General features: G+C 40.1%; 1 long non-coding RNA gene across 1 annotated transcript; it reads left to right on the top strand.

Moving 5' to 3' along the window:
* The first annotated feature begins 13,212 nt into the window (after positions 1 to 13,212).
* Positions 13,213 to 15,825, top strand: LOC139542090 (uncharacterized). Its single transcript, XR_011668467.1, has 4 exons — positions 13,213 to 13,518; positions 14,540 to 14,689; positions 14,798 to 14,857; positions 15,417 to 15,825. It is a non-coding gene; the product is annotated as an uncharacterized lncRNA (long non-coding RNA).
* Positions 15,826 to 16,025: the final 200 nt, after the last annotated feature.

Below are 16,025 nucleotides of genomic sequence, written 5' to 3'. Positions count from 1 at the left end.
ATGGCGAGATCATGGAACGGGCAGTCCTTCCCCGGGAGGAAGAGCAGCTCCGTCTTGCCGAGGTTCAGCTTGAGGTGGTGATCCGTCATCCACACTGATATGTCTGCCAGACATGCAGAGATGCGATTCACCACCTGGTTATCAGAGGGGGGAAAGGAGAAGATTAATTGTGTGTCGTCTGCATAGCAATGATAGGAGAGACCATGTGAGGATATGACAGAGCCAAGTGACTTGGTGTATAGCGAGAATAGGAGAGGGCCTAGAACAGAGCCCTGGGGGACACCAGTGGTGAGAGCACGTGGTGCGGAGACAGATTCTCGCCACGCCACCTGGTAGGAGCGACCTGTCAGGTAGGACGCAATCCAAGCGTGGGCCGCGCCGGAGATGCCCAGCTCGGAGAGGGTGGAGAGGAGGATCTGATGGTTCACAGTATCAAAGGCAGCCGATAGGTCTAGAAGGATGAGAGCAGAGGAGAGAGAGTTAGCTTTAGCAGTGCGGAGCGGAGCGCCTCCGTGACACAGAGAAGAGCAGTCTCAGTTGAATGACTAGTCTTGAAACCTGACTGATTTGGATCAAGAAGGTCATTCTGAGAGAGATAGCAGGAGAGCTGGCCAAGGACGGCACGTTCAAGAGTTTTGGAGAGAAAAGAAAGAAGGGATACTGGTCTGTAGTTGTTGACATCGGAGGGATCGAGTGTAGGTTTTTTCAGAAGGGGTGCAACTCTATTAAAACTATTACAACTATTAAATTATAATCCACATTTCCTGTTGCTGCAGCACATTTCTCTGCTGTAAACTGGCTCAAATGAAGATTAAACCTTCAACTTCCTTCAAGCTGCATGCAGAGACATAAAAGTTGTATCCATGAATTAATTAGACTCTGGTTAAGTAGAAAAAAGGCTTAAAAGCCATATCGCTTTAATTAAAGCCTTCAAAGTGATTGTCTTTTACAATGATATTCACTTGACCACGGCCCAACTACTGCTGGCATAAATTTTGCTGGTTGGATTTTGAATGCTAGTATAAGATACAGTATACGGTGCCTTCGGAAAGTATTCAGACCCCTTGATATTTTTGACATTTTGTTACATAATAGCCTTATTCTAAAAAACATTTTTTTTTAATCCACATCAATCTACACACAATACCCCATAAAGACAAAGCAAAACAAGTTTTTAGAAATGTTTGCAAATATCACATCTACACAAGTATTCAGACCCTTTACTCAGTACTTGTTGAAGCTCCCTTGGCAGCGATTACAACCTCAGATCTTCTTGGGTATGACGCTACAAGCTTGGCACACCTGTATTTGGGCAGTTTCTCCCATTCTTCTCTGTGGATCCGCTAAAGCCCTGTGAGGTTGGATGGAGATCGTTTCTGCACAGCTATTTTCAGGTCTCTCCAGAGATGTTCGATTAGGTTCAAGGCGAGCTCTAGCTGGGCCACTCAAGGACATTCAGAGACTTGTCCTGAAGCCACTCCTGCGATGTCTTGGCTGTGTGCTTAGGGTCGTTATCCTGTTGGAAGGTGAACCTTCTCCTCAGCCTGAGGTCCTGAGCACTCTGGAGCAGGTTTTCATCAAGGATCTCTCTGTACATTGCTACGTTCATCTTTGCCTTGATCCTGACTAGTCTCCCAGTCCCTGCCGCTAAAAAACACCCCCACAGCAGGATTCTGCCACCACCATGCTTCACCGTAGGGATGGTACCAGGTTTACTCCAGAAGTGACGCTTGGCATTCAGGCTAAAGACTTCAATATTGGTTTCATCAGACCAGAGAATCTTGTTTCTCATGGTCAGAGTCTTTAGGTGCCTTTTGGCAAACTCCAAGCGGGCTGTGATGTGCCTTTTACTGAGAAGTGGCTTCTGTCTGGCCACTCTACCATAAAGGCCTGATTGGAGGAGTCCTACAGAGATGGTTGTCCTTCTGGAAGGTTCTCCCATCTCCACAGAGGAACTCTAGAGCTCTAGAGTGGCCATCAGAGTGGCCATCAGGTTCTTGGTCACCTCCCTGACCAAGGTCCTTCTCCCCTGATTGCTCAGTTTGCCCCGGCGGCCAGCTATAGGAAAAGTCTTGGTGGTTCCAAACTTCTTCAATTTAAGAATGATGGAGACCACTGTGTTCTTGGGGACCTTCACTGCTGCCAAGAAAACACAATCCTGTCTCGGAGCTCGACAGACAATTTATCTTGGTTTTTTGCTCTGACATGCACTGTCAACTGTGGAACCTTATATATATTTCCAGATCATGTCAAATCAATTGGATTGACCACAGGTGGACTCCAATCAAGTTGTAGAAACATCTCAAGGATGATCAATGGAAACAGGATGCACCTGAGCTCAATTTTGAGTCTCATAGCAAAGGGTCCAAATACTTATATGAATAAGGTATTTCTGTTATACATTTTTTATAAATTTGAAAAACCTGTTTTAGCTTTGTCATTATGGGGTATTGAGTGTAGATTGATAAGGATTTTTTTTATTTAATTCATTTTAGAATAACGCTGTAACGTAACAAAATGTGGTCTGAATACTTCCCGAAGCCACTGTCCATCCCATCTGTACATACATATCCAGCAATAGGTTAGGACAGTATCTCCTATTATATAAAAATGCAATCTTATCTAGATGTCTTGTGTGCTACAGAGCAGTGAGGTTAACTCGCATGCAGTGGACTTGTATGAATGTCATTGTGTTGGAGACAAAGTCCAGAGATTTTCAATGTGTTGAGTGGACGGAGAACCAACAGTTTGACAGGTCAGAAAATCACTTCCCAAAAACTGGTTGAATCCCCAAAAAATCCACGTCATTTTAACAAAAAAATTCAATGTGATGATGTTGAATCAACGTGGAAAACTGATTTGGATTTGAAAAAAAGTAATCGATGTAAAGGGCATTTCATCGTTTTTTTTCACTCAACTTTTAACCTTAATCCAAAGACATGGTATTAATCCAATGAAATGTTTTGTTGATTTCACGTTGAATTCACATTAGTTGACAACTCAACCAAATGTAAATCAAAACTAGACATGGAACTGACGTCTGTGCCCAGTGGTTTGGTTCAATTTTGGTTGAATTCCATCTGAGTGGTCAGCTCTCAGAGAAAAACTACTTGGAAAGTATTGAAAAGAGCACTTACTGTGAGTCCCATTAGGTACTGTATTTAGAGTAGAAAAAGTGGCACGGCTCAAAGTAGATGAAATTAGAGTGAATACAGCAGCAACATGTGCCGAAACCATAGAAACCAATGTTTATTATTATAATTTCATTACTGTAAATGAAAGACTATGCATTTTTATGTTTTATTGGGGTATTATAGAACTCCTACAATGTAATAAAATCCATAATGTATTATTGCAGCTCCCTACTTTCACCTAACAGAGCTATTATTTGACTAGCTAATGCTGTGTCGACAAATAGTATGGCACATAACAGGCTGTGCAATGTGCAGCCCCCAAAGTGTGTAACTTTGATTCTGTGAGTCACAAGGTCATTCATTTCTTCATTGAATTAAACTTTAGAGCTTTGAGTCATGTATTCACTGGCCTTTCCCGCCACTTCGAGCACTAGTCTAGAATGCCACCTCTTGTATCTAAAAGAGAACTGAATGCATGAGCACCTTATTGTCTTTCACTACAGATTTCAACTCATGGGAGTCGTCCAGGTAAAAACATTGAAGGGAGTTGTTTGTCTGACAGAGTAATAAGTCTTTGGCAAATATCAGACCTCAGGTAAGCTACTGAGTGATAGCAACAGCTTCAGGCGGAGCTGGGAAAGATGTCTCGGGTGTTCCCGAAGTCAAGTCTTTCTTTGGACACTGTTAACTAACCTCCAAATGAGCTTCAATGCCATACAACACTCCTTCCGTGGCCTCCAACTGCTCTTGAATGCTAGTAAAACCAAATGCATGCTTTTCAACCGTTCGCTGCCCGCACCCGCCCGCCCGACTAGCATCACTACCCTGGACGGTTCTGACCTAGAATATGTGGACAACTACAAATACCTAGGTGTCTGGCTAGACTGTAAACTCTCCTTCCAGACTCATATTAAACATCTCCAATCCAAAATCAAATCTAGAATCGGCGTTCTATTTCGCAAACAAAGCCTCCTTCACTCACGCCGCCAAACTTACCCTCGTAAAACTGACTATCCTACCGATCCTCGACTTCTGCGATGTCATCTAAAAAATAGCTTCCAATACTCTATTCAGCAAACTGGATGCAGCCTATCACAGTGCCATCCTTTTTGTTACCAAAGCCCCTTATACCACCCACCACTGCGACCTGTATGCTCTAGTCGTCTGGCCCTCACTACATATTCGTCGCCAGACCCACTGGCTCCAGGTCATCTATGAGTCCATGCTAGGTAAAGCTCCGCCTTATCTCAGCTCACTGGTCATGATAACAACACCCACCCGTAGCACGCGCTCCAGCAGGTATATCTCACTGGTCATCCCCAAACCAACACCCCCTTTGGCCGCCTTTCCTTCCAGTTCTCTGCTGCCAGTGACTGGAACGAATTGCAAAAATCGTTGAAGCTGGAGACTTATATTTCCATCACTAACTTTAAACATCAGCTATCTGAGCAGCTAACCGATCGCTGCAGCTGTACATAGTCCATCTGTAAATAGCCCACCCAATCTACCTACCTCATCCCCATATTGTTTTTATTTACTTTTCTGCTCTTTTGCACACCAGTATCTCTACTTGCACATCATCATCATCTATCACTCCAGTGTTAATCTGCTAAACTGTAATTACTTCGCTACTATGGCCTATTTATTGCCTACCTCCTCACGCCATTTGCACACACTGTATATAGACTTTCTTTTTTTTCTATTGTGTTATTGACTGTACGCTTGTTTATTCCATGTGTAACTCTGTGTTGTTGTTTGTGTCGCACTGCTTTGATTTATCTTGGCCAGGTCGCAGTTGTAAATGAGAACTTGTTCTCAACTAGCTGACCTGGTTAAATAAAGGTGAAAAAAATAATAATAATAATAATAAATAAAAAAGTCAATTACCCTGAGTCAGGAGGTGAACTATTGGGATCAGTGGATGTTGTTTTCTCCATGTGTACTTAGCTGAACAATACTAGATTAATGGTTTGAGTAACATTCCACTGAAACAGGATTGTGTGTGTGTGTGTTCCTGAAAAATAATCCATCAGTTTAAACTTTTCAATTTCTGTATGTTAAGAATTTGTCTGAATAACAATATTTTTTTCAGGATGACAGATGCGTTACAGCTGTGAGATCCCACTTACAAGAAACAGTCTGTCCACCCACTTAGTATCAAATTTGAACTTAGTCATGTATTGACGTCAATGGAAGACTAAGTGAAAAAGTGAAAAAGAGACAAAGTGGAAGAATTTGGAAATTATTAACTATGGCCATCCCTGAAAAGAGTACTGGAAGCAATGGCCCATGCTAACAGTAATAAGCAGTCCAATCTACAAAGAAGACCCACAGTCAGAGACAGAAAATCAAGGAAGTAAAAATGTGGGTGTTAATTAAGGGTTCAGCTGACTTCTTTTGGCATCTAAATAAATGGAACTAGAACATTCCGAAGCCTTTGCCATCGGAACCTCTGACGGTGTCTTCCATTGTTCCAACATTCCCAGTATTCCAGTATCCATTCTCTAACCTTGGTTGGGGACAGAAATCCGCCACCATTCACAGTGATAACATTGTTAGCTTTATGCAGAACGGATATCGGTCCCGGTCAGCTGACAAGGGAGTTTGATGATCAATCCTTGATAGGTCAAGTTCCAGGGCGTGTCACTGTTAAAAGGACCTATGAGGATGCCTGACTTTGAAAGCACTAGCCAAGTCCTAAGCACTGACAATTTTGATGTTATCAAACTGAACATCCTAATCTAAGGGGAACATACTGTATACACTGAATATATAAAACATTAAGAATACCTGCTCTTTCCATGACAGACTGACGAGGTGAATCGAGGTGAAAGCTTTGATCCCTTATTGATGTCACTTGTTAAATACACTTCAAACAGTGTAGATGAAGGGGGGAGACAGGTTAAAGGAGGATTTTTAAGCCTTGAGACAATTGAGACATGGATTATGTATGTGTACCATTGAGGGTGAATGGGCAAAACAGAAGATTTAAGTTGCTTTGAATGGGGTATGGTAGTAAGTGCCAGGCGCACCGGTTTGTGTCAGGAACTACACGCTGCTGGGTTTTTCACACTCAACAGTTTCCCGGCTGTATCAAGAATGGTAAACCACCAAAGGACCTCCAGACAACTTGACAACTTTGTGCACCATTGGAGTCAACATGGGCCAGCATCCTTGTGGAACGCTTTTCACACTTTGTACAGTCCATGCCCCGACGAATTGAGGCTGTTCTGAAGGCAAAAAGGGCAGTTGCAACTCAATATTAGGAAGGTGTTCCTAATGTTTGGTATACTCAATGTATTTCTTCAGCGGTAGGCTGACAGAAAATCATACTTCCTGATGAAGGCTGCTTCGTACGCCACATTGTAATGGGTGCCTGCTGGTGGCAGGGAAGTCAGGCGCAGGAGAAAGAACTTGGTATGAACGGAGTCGTTTAATAAGTGCTCACAAACTCCGAAAACCAACATATACAAAATAATAAAAGTGGGTACAAAACCCGTCGCACACCAGAACATAACTTGCACATAACATACAATCAAACAATCACCGACAAGGACATGAGGGGAAACAAAGGATTAAATACACAACATGTAATTGATGGGATTGGAACCAGGTGTGATGGAAGACAAGATAAAACCAATGGAAAATGAAAAATGGATCAGTAATGGCTAGAAGGTTGGTGACGTCGCCCTCCAAACACCACCCGAACAAGGAGAGGGAACGACTTCGGCGGTAGTCGTGACACACGTCAGTCTTCTTTGCTTTTTCAATCTTGTTTTGCCATGTAGGCCTAATTATCAAAAGCATTTTGCCTAGATTTTGGAAGGGTTATGCCAATTTACCCACACATAAAACATTTATCATCTTCCAGTTTTTTATGTTAACAGACACATATTGTACCTCACTTGGTCCCATCAGTCAGTACAGGGGCAGAATTTGACCATTGTTTTACATAAATGGAGATTGACCCAGTGAGAGTAACCCTGTGTATACCACTATCTTGTGACATGTGTGCACTCACCATACTGGCGTCTGAGTCCGTTGAATCCTTCAGTGCAGTCACAGAGCTGCAACGAGCCCTCCTGACACTGGCCACCATTAAAGCACAAGACAGCTGGGAGAGGGAGAAACCTTTTTATCTTACATTTCAGAGAGAGAGAGAAAATCAGGAAGAGCATAGGGGATGTTGTTTTTTTTTTGTTTTTTTTGGGGGGGTGGATCAGCTTAATATTGCGGAAAGAATGTTGTTTCCAATGTAATTGTCTGCATCATTTCCAATCCCCCATATTTTTTTGGGTAAATATATATATCCATTCACGTATGCATACATATACACATATATACATACACATACCTACATAGACATACATACTTTTTTTTAAAGAGTATACCTTTATTATTATTCCCTGCAAACCCTACCACCGATCCCCCAATTGGAGTAAACTGATAAACATTTCTGTTTTTACCTTCAATTTATACATCTTATACACATTTATAGACACAGTCTACTTTATAATAGTTCTCTCTTGTTTGTTCTTAGTCCTTCCTCTATTTCTGTTGTCCATCCAGTTTGATTTCCACTTGTAACTGTGCTATTTCACAATAGCTCCGCACCTATACACATTTCACAGATCCCGTATGCCCTACATTGTTTATCTTGTTATTAGTCCCACCCTTCAGCTCCACTCAACCTTTCCCATCTATCTTCCAACATCATCCATTTCGGATTTTTATTTGCCATATATTTTTCAGCTGTGCTGTGATGCTTCACAAAAGATTTGAATCTTCCTATTCTCATAGCTTCCACGGATTGTAAATTAAAAATAAACATTTTTGCTAAAATAATTATTATATTATTGATTGATTGACTATGGCTTTTCAAATCCCCCAGTATTGCTATCTGTGGCGTTAGTTCTACGCAAATGTTGCAATTCTTCAACCATTCCTGGACCTGTGACCAAAAACGAGCTACATGCGGACAATACCAAAATAAATGGTCTAATGACTCTGCCTCCTCACAGCAGAATCTACAGAGCTGAGAAGATTGTATCCCCCATATATATAACATTCTATTAGTTGCAAGAATTTTGTACAATAATTTAAATTGAAAAATTCGAAGTTTTGAATCCGGCGTTGTTTTGCGTATCAATTCATAAACCATGTGCCATGGAATGGGTACATCGAAAATCTCTTCCCAACTATTTTGCAATTTATATGGCACAGCTGTAAGTTTTTTGGTCCTTAAATGAAATTGGTATATGTTTTTATTTATCACACTTTTCTTTAACCATTTATGTTCTTTAATATAAGGCCGACATACAAGTTCCTTACTTTTATCCCCTTCCACCTGCCTCTTCCATTTTTGTGGTAATGCTGCAATTAATTGGTTGTAATTTTGGGTAGAGCAGACATTTCCATATGTCTGTGTTAGCTGCATGTGTGACATTACTCCACCAGTCCTATTTATGATATCATTCACAAAAATTATACCTTTTTTAAACATTTCTTTGATAAATACAGTTTTTTTATCAATTACTATATTTGAATTTAACCACAAGATTTGTTGTACTATTTGTTCCGTCCTTTCAGGTGGATTAAACTGAAATTGCAACCAACTTTCTAAGGCTTGTTTAAAAAATAAAGATATTTTGGAGATTATTTCCTTTTCAAGCAACCGAAAGTGAGCAGGTGTAATCTGAATAAAGGGAAAAAGGCCCTTCTTGAACATAGGATGAGACATTCTTACCAATCTACTAGAGAACCAGTTTGGATTTAAGTATAACTTTTGTATGACTGATGCCTTTAGTGAGAGGTCTAATGCTTTAATATTTAATAATTTCTGCCCTCCGAATTCATATTCGTTATATAAATAGGCCCTTTTAATTTTATCTGGCTTGCCGTTCCAAATAAAATTGAATATTTTTTGTTCATATAATTTAAAAAGCAGGTCACTAGGTGTAGGCAAAACCATAAGCAAATAGGTAAACTGTGATATGATTAAAGAGTTAATCAGGGTGATTTTCCCACAAATAGACAGGTATTTTCCTTTCCATGGTAGCAAGATCTTATCTATTTTTGCTAACTTTCTATAAAAATTTATTGGAGTGAGATCATTTCTTTCTTTTGGGATTTGTATACCGAGTATGTCCACATCACCGTCAGACCATTTAATTGGTAAACTACATGGCAATGTAAAATGTGTATTTTTTAGTGATCCAATACGTAATATGGTACATTTATCATAATTTGGTTTTAATCCAGAGAGGATAGCAAATGTATCTAGATCCTCTAAGAGGCCGTGGAGAGATTCTAGTTGTGGTTTTAAAAGAAAACATGAATCATCAGCGTACAATGACACCTTAGTTTTTAGGCCCTGGATTTCTAATCCCTTAATATTAATGTTTGATCTAATTTTAACAGCTAACATTTCGATGGCAATAATAAATAGATATGCCGATAGTGGACAACCTTGTTTTACTCCTCTAGATAGTTTAAAACTTTCTGAGATGTAGCCATTATTTACTATTTTACACCTAGGGTTACTATACATAATTTTTACCCATTTTATAAGAGATTCCCCAAAATTGAAATATTCTAGGCATTTATATATAAACTCCAGTCGTACTTTATCAAAAGCCTTTTCAAAATCAGCTATGAAAACCAGGCCTGGTGTCCCCGATATTTCATAGTGTTCTATTGTTTCCAGTACTTGCCTTATATTATCTCCAATGTATCGTCCATGTAAAAAACCTGTCTGATTAGGATGAATAATATCTGACAAGACTTTTTTTATTCTATGCGCCAAGCATTTTGCTAGGATTTTTGCATCACAACACTGAAGTGTAAGAGGTCTCCAATTTTTTAAATGGACTGGATCTTTATATATACCACTTGGGTCCTGTTTCAGTAATAATGATATCACACCTTCTTGTTGCGTGTCTGATAATCTATCATTTATATAGGAGTGGTTAAAACAAGCTAATAGTGGTCCTTTGAGTATATAAAAAAAATGTTTGTATACTTCCACTGGTATGCCATCCAGTCCTGGAGTTTTCCCATCCTTAAAGGCCCCAATTGCATCAAGTAGTTCCTCCTCTGTAATTAGGCCTTCACATGAGTCTTTCTGTACAGATGTTAATTTTACATTATTATTAGGGAAAAAATCCATACAATTAGTTTCAGTTAGTGGAGATGGAGGAGCCTGAAACGAAAATATATTCTTAAAGTACTTTACTTCCTCTTTCAAAATATCATTTGGTGAATCATGCGTGACTCCATCATTTGTAACAAGTTTTAATACGTTTTTTTTGGTAGCATTTCTATATTGAAGATTGAAAAAGAATTTGGTGCATTTTTCCCCATATTCCATCCAGTTAGCTTTATTTTTGTAATATATTACACTGGATCTTTCTTGAATAAGTTCCTCCATTTCTTTTTGTTTTTCCTCTAACTTATTCTGTGCCTCTATGGTACCGTTTTTATTGTTATCTAACTGTACTGTTAGTCCTTCAATTTCCTTTGTTAATATGGACTCTTTTGATCGAAATTGCTTTTGTTTTATAGATGAGTACTGAATTGCATGGCCTCTAAAGGCACACTTAAAAGTGTCCCATACAATATGGGGATCTGCTGTACCTATGTTATGTCTAAAAAAGTCAGTTATAAATTCTTCTGTCCTAGTTCTAAACAATTTATCATCTAGTAGGCTTTGATTAAATTTCCAATATCCTCGCCCACGTGGAAATTCTGTAAGAGTAATATATATGCCAATTATGTGATGGTCCGACCGCATTCTGTCCCCTATCAAACACTTTTTAACTTTTGGTGCCAGAGAGAATGATATAAGAAAGTAGTCAAGGCGACTAGCTTGATTAAGCCTCCGCCATGTATATCTCACTAGGTCAGGGTATTTAAGTCTCCATATATCCACTAATTCCAATATATCCATGACATTCCTGATTTCCTTAAGTGCCTGAGGGTGATAGTTTGTAGTGTGATTTCCTTTCCGGTCCATAGAGGTATTTAAGACCGTATTAAAATCTCCCACTATAATAATAGAGTCTAGTGTTGCTTGTAGAGTTGATACATTCTTATATATATTGTCAAAGAAGCTTGGATCATCATTATTCGGACCGTATAGGTTAATAAGCCATATATGTTTATTGTCCAATAACATATTTAAAATAATCCATCTACCTTGAGGATCTGTTTGGACAAGTTGCACATTTGGATCAAAGTTATTATTAATTAAAACCATCACCCCTTTTGAATTTCTTTGCCCATGGGAGAAATATATTTCGCCCCCCCAGTTCTTTTTCCACAAAACTTCATCTAAAACTGTTGAATGGGTTTCCTGTAAACAGTAGATATTATAATCCTTCTCTTTTAGCCAGGTAAATACTGATCGTCTTTTCTTATTATCTACTAAGCCATTACAATTGTAACTGGCTATACTTATTTCACCACTTACCATAATGAGACACACCTTTCAATTATTTTTATCAAAATATATGTTTGTAAACGTCCTATTAAAAAGTAACATAATGATTGAGTGTCTATATAGTTGTACCATGACATTTGCATCTCCACTAAGCAAACCTCCAATTGGTCCCCACTATTCCACCCGCCAAAAGCCCCCATCTCGAGTTGGGTTGTCATCCCAATGCCCGGCAGACCACCCCCGACCCCCCGCATCGCACAGCCCCGGACCGACTGGGATCCATCCTTCGAAAAGTGCACACAGCACCATCCACCGAACCGAAGCAGATCCATTGCCAAATGCATTTCCATCGCCCTCACCTCGATTTTTATTCCATATTGCTGTGAATCATCCTCTATAGTCCCTAACATCTTTTACTTCTTCCTTCGCAACAGTTGTGGGATACACACATACACCCACACACATTCAGCCCTTACCCCCACACAACCATAAGCTCACCCTCTCAACAATTGCACCATCCCAGAGCCCAACTCAAGATGGGTCATGATTTACAAATGTACTTGCAGTTGCAGCTGCATGAGAAGGCCTGCAAGACCGCAAGAAGGTGTACATTTGATGGAGGTCAAATGTACACCTTCTTCCTGAAACACCCACAATACGGTCATCCATTTTGACCATGTTCCCAAGCCTCTCCATGCAGTCCGATTGGTTTCGTGCCACCAGGGCCACAATAATATACCCCCTCTCTGAATGTCCGAGTGTGACCCCTCCCCATGGGTTACTGCAGCTAGTGTTGCCAGCACTGCCACTGCCTGGGTGGGGGCACCCCACCGGAATCCCCACCGGCTAGGTACAAGGTCATCAAGGTTCTCATTAGCAGCTTTGAGAATTTCCTTGTTTATTATGCTCTCCCTTTAGGGGGCTTTGGCTTTGCAGGACCAACCCTGCCAAGCAGGCTCAGAATCTTGAGGGGGCAGTGCTGCTCTTGGTCCCTGACCTCATTTTGGCTGCATACAGACTGCATACAGCATGCACATAAAACAGTTAGGGACTTCTCCTTAGTATCTGGGCTATTCATGTGGCTGTCTAGGGTATAGGGCAATGGACCGTAACATTAAAATAGGATAATAAATAATTAGATATAATTTATTTTAAAAATGTAGTTCCCCATGATAGGACAATAAATAAATAAGACGTGTAATTCATTATAAAAGTATATCCATCATCTGAACAACATTGAAAGCCCTCTCATACCCGGCCCACAGCAATACACTGGCTCTGGGATATGCAACTTCATTACAATTTCATTACTCACTCACTCAACTTTTCAAACATAACAAATAAAAATAAACACACACCACACCATCCACACATACTGTGCCTTCTGTTTACTTAGTTTTTATCTTCACTATATAGAAATAGTGCTTGTGTTCAATTAGTTATATGTGAAGATTTATAGAAAAGCTATATTTTGTATTGTATTGTTACAATCAGTAACCGGGCTTGAATTGTGTTTATTTTCCTCATCTATGAGAACTTTGTAATTTTTTAAATAACCATGGAGTAATCTTTGTGTCTCTGAACAACTGGTTATCAATATATAGTTTATCAACGACGAGAGCTACTCGTTTCGCTTTTAATCTATTTTCTTTGAAAATTGGATACAGAACTTTGCGCCGTTCTGCAATTTCTTTCGGAAACTGATCATTCATGCCAATTTTGGTCCCAGCAAGTCTTTTACCCAGGCTTTTAACCATTATTTTATCTTTAAATGAAGCAAATTTGGCAACGATTGGGCGTTCGTACCTCTGCCCTCTCTGTCCGAGGCGGTGTACACGTTCAAGTTGGATCTTATCGATAACTTCGCGCGGTATCTGAAGCGCTGCAAAAAGGAACTCTCTAACTACAGATTCAGGAACCTCTCCTTCTTTCTCTTGGATACCTGTAAGTACCAAATTCTCTCTCATGGATCTAGTTTGTATGTCCAGTAAGCATTCCTTCAGAACGTTGTTCTCCTTTTTAAATTCATTCATTTCGGTTTCAATCTTATTGACCGTCCCTTTTAGCGCGTGTGTTTCCTTCTCCAAAGCCGCAGCTTTTTCATCACTCATCTCTAGGCTTGCCTTCAACTCTTTTATATCTTTACTAACTAATTCAAGTATACCCAGTTTGTCATTTATTGATTTTAACATATCGGTTTCGACCTTTACCATTGCCGGTGTTGAGAATATTAGATCATCCGTGTCGGTTGAGGAGTCACGTTTTCGTTTTTGATTCGGTTCCCCTGTCTTATTCTCCGTCATGTTTGGGTGTTGCTTGTTTTCGTAATATTTGTCGATAAATGTCTCTAGTCTTAGGATTTGTTTTGTGTTATTATCCAGATTGAAGGTTATCACCCACCAGATTATTTAGTGCTAATATTTTAGTCTAATTTAGCAGATATTTCGAATATTATGTTTTATCTTGAGGTGCTCTACATAACTTCGTTCAGTCCGCCATTACCTTTACGTTACCTTTACGTCCGCCGTCTACTAGGGGATGTTGTTCCCACTGTGACGATTACAACGTATCCAAACCAAAAACAGTGGATCGATGGCAGCATTCCAGTAAAACTGAAAGGGGGTTAAATGCAAAGGTTCGCTCTAAGGTCGATGGCCGCGCCCCCGCGGAAGTTTAATTAGCATAATGCGAGTTTCTATGTTTTGTAGTAAAAAAGAGAGGAAGATGAGTGTTTCCAATTACATCATCGGTGTGCATCGTGTGATTTTAGTAGGCATTGCCTACTAATTGCTTTCTAATTGTCTACCAATTGGCTGATGATGTCATTGGAAACACTTATCTTGCTCTCATTTTTACTACAAAACATAGAAATGTGCCATTTTCACATATGTTGATGTTGGGGTGGTGCAGGAGATGCTGAATATGAAGTTGAACATTTGGGAAATTTCCCTTTAACCATGGCAAGGTGACTGGGAACATGGACATGGATTATAAAGGGAAAACCAGCCACCGACGCCTTGCTCCCGGACAAGCTAAACAACTTCTTCGTCCGCTTCGAGGTCCACTCACGAGGACTGTGTGCTCTCGTTCTCCGGGGCCAATGTGCGTAAGAAATGTAAGTGTGTTAACCCTCCCAGACGGCATCCCTAGCCACATCCTCAGAGCATGTGCATATCAGCTGGCTGGTGTGTTTACGGACATATTCAATCTCTCCCTATCTCAGTCTGTTGTCCCCACATGCTTCAAGATGTCCACCATTGTTCCTGTACCCAAGAAAGCTAAGGTAACTGAACTAAATGACTATCGCCCCATAGCACTCACTCCTATCATCATGAAGCACTTTGACTGGCTAGTTAAGGATAATATCACCTCCACTTTACCCGACTCCCTAGACCCACTACAATTTGCATACCGCCCCAACAGAGAGACCGGCTGAGAGAGAGAGAAGCCACAGACAAAGTCTTCACCAAAACAAGTATTGTGTTTTTCCTGACATGACCTGACTATGAAAAACTCTGGACCTACTAGTTACAGGAGTCGGGTGAAGTTGCCCCTACAAGCTGATCTTGGGTCAGTTGAGTATTTTGACCCACTAATGATTAAGGTTAGGTTATAACCACTTGTTGTTATAAGACTAAACCCGGCTCTAGTTTAAGGCCACTGTATAACTAACTACGACACAGAGTTTTTCCTGTTCTGGTCACAAACATGGCCAGGAAAAACTGAAGGCTCTTACTATGACTTATGGGCAAAACTAGATTCCCCACTGTAGGATAGACAGAGTCATGGCAGCAGGTACAGCTTTTTGAACCATATTTAATCATTAGTTTCTCTCTTTCCAGGCTCTTGGCCAAAACAAATGGGAGGCCATCCACAGCTGCCTAAACACGTCTTCTGAACAATGAACATTCAGCGTAAACACAATCCATCACTAATGAGGGTTTCCTGTTTGTAATGTTTATAAATAGATTTACACAGTTTTAAACAGTGTAATTACAATACAGAAGCAGACCCCAGCCGAAATGAAAGACTTGGACTCAAATCAAACAGAAGGGTTACATTTAGAAAATGTTAAAAAGCGGTCATATTGTTAAAGCCTGTCATGTTGCTGTAAATTACTCCACAAGGCATTTGTTCCAGGAGTTTGTAGTGCAGTGTCATGTGGCTGAAAGCATTCATTGTCGGTCTTGAATTTTTAAATATATTCTGCTTTAAGTGTTGGAAAAATACTAATTTAAGTCTTGTTTGAAACTAGTCATTATTTGAATTTGTTTGCCACTGCATCAGATAATAGACACGTGCATGCACGTGCACACATACAGTACATACAAACACACACACTGCCCTTTGTCACAGGGTGAGGAGAATAAAGAGAGGAGAAGAGGTTTGTTATGGTGTTTTCAAGGATGTCCTGTTCAGGGACAACGAGAATCCATCCCTCTGATCTGTGA

The sequence above is a fragment of the Salvelinus alpinus genome, chromosome 17 (assembly GCF_045679555.1).
Source record: "Salvelinus alpinus chromosome 17, SLU_Salpinus.1, whole genome shotgun sequence".
Lineage (NCBI taxonomy): Eukaryota > Metazoa > Chordata > Actinopteri > Salmoniformes > Salmonidae > Salvelinus > Salvelinus alpinus.
Note: the sequence above shows the minus strand (reverse complement) of the source record. Positions and strands in the feature narration are given on the sequence as shown.